The sequence below is a fragment of the Xiphophorus maculatus genome, chromosome 19, assembly GCF_002775205.1.
Source record: "Xiphophorus maculatus strain JP 163 A chromosome 19, X_maculatus-5.0-male, whole genome shotgun sequence".
In the NCBI taxonomy this organism is placed as follows: Eukaryota; Metazoa; Chordata; class Actinopteri; order Cyprinodontiformes; family Poeciliidae; genus Xiphophorus; species Xiphophorus maculatus.
In genome coordinates, this window is record NC_036461.1 from 10,937,938 (window position 1) to 10,943,937 (window position 6,000).

Here is a 6,000-nt window from a genome sequence, read left to right on the forward strand (position 1 = left end):
TTCAACGAAGTGCCTTCATATTTGGCAGAGCAATCGAAGACAATTCTAATCTTGTCTGGCTTTCGCGGGTGGTACACTCCATGGTGTGGTATGTACCAGGTGTTCCCATCCTTTGATGTTGCGTGGACTTCCTCTGCATCACCATCTTTGAAAATATTGACCATGAACTGACCATAGTCCTTCTTGTATTTGGGATTTTTTTCCATTTTTCTTTTCAGATGTTCCAGCCGAACTGTGGCTAAATGCTTGTTGTTAGGAAGCTGGGGACGCTCTCTGAAAGGCAGAGGCATCTCCAGATGACCATTGTCATTATGATGGATTCCCTCTTTCATAATTTGTAGGAACTGAATATCTTCTTGAGAAACCGTTCCATCTGTAGGATTTGTATCCTGAAAATCTCTCTCAAGAGCCTTAATCGCACATGCAGGTGTAATAGGTGGAATTTCCTTTACAGAGATGCGATAGCAGAATCCTGCATTTGTTCCTCCACCAGTATTAGGCACTTTGGCACCAACCACGCTCCACCCGAGGTCTGTTTTCACTGCATATGGCTCATGCTCCGCTCCGGATACGACTTCTTTCGGTTTTAGAGCTCTGAAGCAATCGTAGCCTATTAGCAGTCCAGCAGGACAGTCTAGCAAGTCTGGCAACTCTTCAGCTATACTAAGCAAGTGTGTCCATCCTTTAGCTGTTTTCCGAGTTGGAATGCTGGTCTTCTCCAACGGAATATCGTCTCGAGTGTAAGTTGGTGGTAGTTCAATGCATTCTTCGGAACTGTATCCTCTGACCTTTAACCCACAGGCTCTGTGACAATTCACTATTGACCTGCCAGTCATTGTTGACAACTTGAGCTTAACTGGCTCAGTGTGTGCTTCTAGTTTTTCACACACGTCTTCAGTAACAAACGTATTGCTACTTTGTGTATCTAACAGAGCATACACTAAGATCTCTGGGCTACTCTTGACAGTACTAGACAGCCACACTGGGACTATCATTGAAGTGCGGTCAGCATTCACCATGTTCATACTACACGAAGCAGCGGCGGTACTGTCTCTCTGTTGGTTAACTTCAGACTTCTCCTCTTGAACCGGTTCGTCATGAAGCGGAGTTGGATGGCCTTTTCTACAAACATTGCATGTAGCCCTTTTCCGACAATCCTTTGCAACATGGCCAACTCTCAAGCAGGCGAAGCACATTTTATTGGTTCTCACAAACGCTTTCTTTTCTTCAAAAGTCAGAGCAGCAAACCTCTCACATTTGTAAATGAAATGGTTCTCTTGACAACATATGCATTTTATTTGCTTCTTTGTTTGAGCAGCAGATGAATTATCTGTCGAGCCTGCTGATTCACCTGAATCCTTAGCTGGAGGATCTTTCCTTTGAGCAACCTTTGTTGTTGTCACTAGGGTTCTAGCTTTGATGCGCGTTACTTCTGTGCCTGATTTCTCGTCTGTCTTCTTCAAAGCATGAAGCGAGGAAACCGGGTTGCAGGCAATGCGTGCCTCCTCGGCTAAGAAGTTTGAGAATGCTTCAAAACTTGGGTATGGCTTGCAGTCATCCAATTCCTTGGTGACAATTCGATTCCATCGAGTTGTTGCCCAGTCAGGAAGTTTCTGGAGTAACTTTTGATTCTCCTCACAATCGTCTAGAACTTTAAGACCTGATATATGAGGCATTGCATTTTTGCATGACACAAGAAAATCACTGAACTCTCTTAGTTTTAGTGGCTCTTTTGGTCCTATCTTGGGCCAGCTACTAAGTTTACCCCTAAAGGCTCTTTGCACTATGAATGGGTGTCCGTAGCGCTTGTTCAGTGCATCCCAGGCTTGCGTATATGCTTCATCATCACTTCGGTAAAATGTTCCTTCCAGCACAGACAGCGCATCTCCGCTTATGTATTTTCTGAGATAAAACAGTCTATGAGCTGGGTTTGTACAGCTAGTCTCTATCAAGGCTTTAAAGCTGGTACGCCATTCAGTGAATTTCAGAGGATCACCAGTAAAAACGGATGGCTCTGGTACCGGAAGTCTTGTCATCATCAGAGATTCTTTGAAGGCTTGCACTAGTGTCGCATCATTCAACTTTTGCTCTGACTGTTTTTCAGAACGAGGAGGGACTGGTGTTTCATGGACAATCTGAGCACATGGCACTGAGTTATACTGAGTTTGGAACTGACTTGGAGGCAGAGTTATTTCTTGCCTTTCTCCAGCTTCAACATCCATTTTCATTTCCTCTTCCTCATACACATCATATTCAGCTTGCATAGCTTCCAGATCCCTTTGGTTTTCCAGCATTTTCAACCTCTCTTGTTGAGCAAACACTTCCTTTCTTTGTGCAGCTATTTCTCTCTCTCTGTTTATTTCAGCACGTTTAGATGCTAAGCGTGCAGCTACTTCTGTTCTTTTTATTGATAGTTGACTTCCTGCTACGCTACTTGCGCCAGCTCTCGATACAGTAGACCCATATATTGATTTCGCATTGTCTATCTGAAGTAATTTAACGAGTGATTCCTTCACTGCGGCAGCATCGAACTCTTTGCCTATTTCTGAGCAACGCATTTTCAACAGAGCAACTACTTCATTAGTTACTAAGGTGCAGCTATCCATTCGCCGTCTTATGTCGTGGCTTGGTGTGGTCAATGCACGTAAGCTTTCGTACTCCTGCTTTAGGTGTGACTCATATCCTTCTAAAGTAGCTGTCATACTTTCAAGACTCTCTTTGTCACATTCTTTTTTGAGTTGGCTCCTAATGTACTGCACCTCACCTTTGAAACTTACATAAGTTAACATAAACTTTCTTTCCTTTTTTGCACTCTCTTCTTTTGCATAGTTAAGCCACTTTTCCGTTGGTCTACGCTCTCTTTCTGATCGCCTAGGTTGTTCAGATTCAGAAATTGGTTTCTGACTCTCTACGCTATGTGCTTGCAAAGTGTAATCAATTTCAACAATGCGTTCTGTCATTTGGTCTCTTAATGTTGCATCTGTTTCATTTCCTAACTTGGTTTGTAAGTTTATTTTTTCTTCTTCAAGGGCCTGCATTACTCCCTCAAATACAAGAGCACTCTCTTCACTTTGATCCATTTTCTGAATTATTAATAATCAAAATCTTAAGCAAAACCTTAACCTCAACTTGTGCTATAAGTAATCCTCAGTATTAATTTCAAATACCAAGCACACACATATAAAACCAAACAAGAAATCCAAAGTAGGAATATCAAGTTCCTTAATAACACAGGCCAGAAATATTCACACAAAATATACACACGATGGCCTTCACGCTTAAAATTCAAATATTTACAAGTGATAATGTTTCTTATCAACTGAAAACCTGAAAGCCAAGGGCTTGGTAATATCACTCACAACCACGCGCGCTGTTGCTCTCTTGTGATGACTTGTGGAAACGGCGCAGTCTCAATCCTTGTCCTCATTGCACGCCGACACCATATTTTGCAAGTCACTGCAATCGCAACGGTCCGAGCAGATTGCAAGGTTGAAAGACGAGCGGTAGTTTTCTTTAAGCTGCAGGCGAGTTGTAGTCTTCAAGCTGCAACGGTCCTTTTCCATCCATCTCAACATGGCTGGCGAGAAGTTTACAGCTTGTTTTCACCTCGCGGCCTCCCTCGTTGTTCTCTGTCGTCGAGCTGAGCTGCACACGGTGCACGTGTTCACTGTAGCTGCTCCCAACTTTTTCTCGCTGGTTGATGAAGGTGCAACACTTCGACTGATGGTTTCAAACGTTTTATTAAATGAATTTTTGCCGCATAAACGTCCAAGACCACCGTGAACACTGCAATAAAATACACGGTGACAAATATACATCAATAAAACCGTCATGTTCCCTTATAGGAATTATTCAAATGAAACTTATTACACATGTACAAACACAAGAACATTCCACTCAATTGTCCATACCGTATGCCCCTCCAACCAGAAGGTTAGGAGCCGCTAGAAGTCCACCTCTTCCTTATTTCAGTTCTTTGTCTTTCTCGTTGCCGCCCGCGCACACCAACTGAGCATAAAACGAAACTTAAAGTTCTCTACCAAAAGCATCACGTGACCAAGTGACGACCCAATTACCGAGGTGGTCAGATGACGCCACCAATCAAACGGTACCCCCAAAATATGTACAAAAAAACCCCCCATATGACTACGTTCGTTACAGTCTCTGAGAACAGTTCTTAAAGAGATAGCCAGTGTTTTCAGCAAAGTTGAGCTGACTGTCCAGGAATGACACAAGGAATTTGAAATTTGCCACAGTTTCAACAGGTTGGCTATCAAGTGAATCTGGAATCACTTTCAGTCAATCATTAATTGTGTGTGGGTGTGTGTGTGTGTGTGAGGCAGTGATTAAGTCTTTATGACTGATTATGTTTTGTAACTAGAAAGTCAAATCATGACATTTATGTGTGAGCTGCACCTTATCCAGTCTATATTTAAAGACGGTTTTAAAATTAAATACTAAAAACATATTTTAATAATGGGCTCATTTTAAGCTGCTTGTTTTTTATTGACCTCAGAGCTGTGAATCGCTTTAGGGTTCTTGGAAGAAACTACTTGTACTGATGCACAAACATTGGAACGAACATTGTGATGAAGAAAAACCTGAAATATGGTATGTACTGCATTGTTCTCACTTTATTGGTCACAAAGACATCATGAATGCATGTCTTGTTTCTGATGTCATGACTTCCTATCTACTTGACTGACATTTTTTTTTACATTCTTTGGGTTTTCTTGATAATCGAAACATAAGCACAATATTTTACAGGTTGGTGACTCTACGCATCTCACAACACAGCAGAATCCTGCAGAGCCACAATAATGACACATGCACAATATAGCTACATTTTAAATTCACTTGAAATATAAAATTAAAAAAGCGAATAAATCTTTACATGAGAGCATAAGTACAAATATTTTTTCTGTATAAATCTAAAAGCTAAATATACCCTACAGTCAAGATCTCTGTTCCAGTTTGGTTCTGAAAATGTTCAAGAAGAACACAAATATGTAAAGTTATTACTGGAATTTTCTCCTTTACTAAAGCAACATGATTTGTCACGCTACTTTTGAAGTTTTTGGTCTGTTTCTGACCAAAGCAGAAAACAGTTTGTGCACATTTTATTTTTAAAATCAGATTGTGGCAGGCAGCATCCATCATCATAGCTATCAGATCAAATATCACAAGTTTACTTAATATCCTGCAGCCTAACATGTAAGCATTATAAAACTACCACTGACAATAAACATGTCCCTCACTGTAAGACATATCTAACAATTTGAATGCAACGACTCAACCCACAGAAGATTGACAGCCATTCTTCACTCTAAGAAAGCAGGTTTTAAAATTGTCTCTGTAATTTGTACCTCAGTTCTTTTTATTACATGGTATCTTGTTGCACTTTTTGTTTTATTTTCCCTATGTGGGCACCAATGGTAGGTGCTTTTTGTTGAGTCATGAGGAGATCAAATTTAAGTTAAGACACCCTTTAAAATATATTTGCTCAATTCACTCTACTGCCAAAAGATTCAAGCAGTTTGGGGCCACAAGCGGTAGAAAACGGGTGCAATTTACTTAACTTTAAATCTGTAAGTAAATGTACTGAATTTTACTCTTTACTAGATGTTCCTCTCAACTCAGATTGAAACACTTTAACATAAAGTTTTCCAGAATGGATCCATCGATAATATGTGGGCATTCATAACGACATTGGATCAATGTCCATAAAAACTACAAAATTAGTGAAAAATGTCTCTAAATAGAAAAACTTTTCTTCAATCAGCACCTTATGTATCTGGTGCTAGTATCACCCTTTGTATGATCACATTTACTCACCATGACCTGCTCTGCTTTCAGACCAAAATGGGATGACAGAGACTTGGATAGAAACATAATTGGTATCTTCAGAAATCTGGTTAAATGTTTTGATGTTTACTTTTAGTCTATTATTTTTGTACAAGAAAGAAAGAGGCAAAAAAAATGACAAAAACCCTCAGTAAA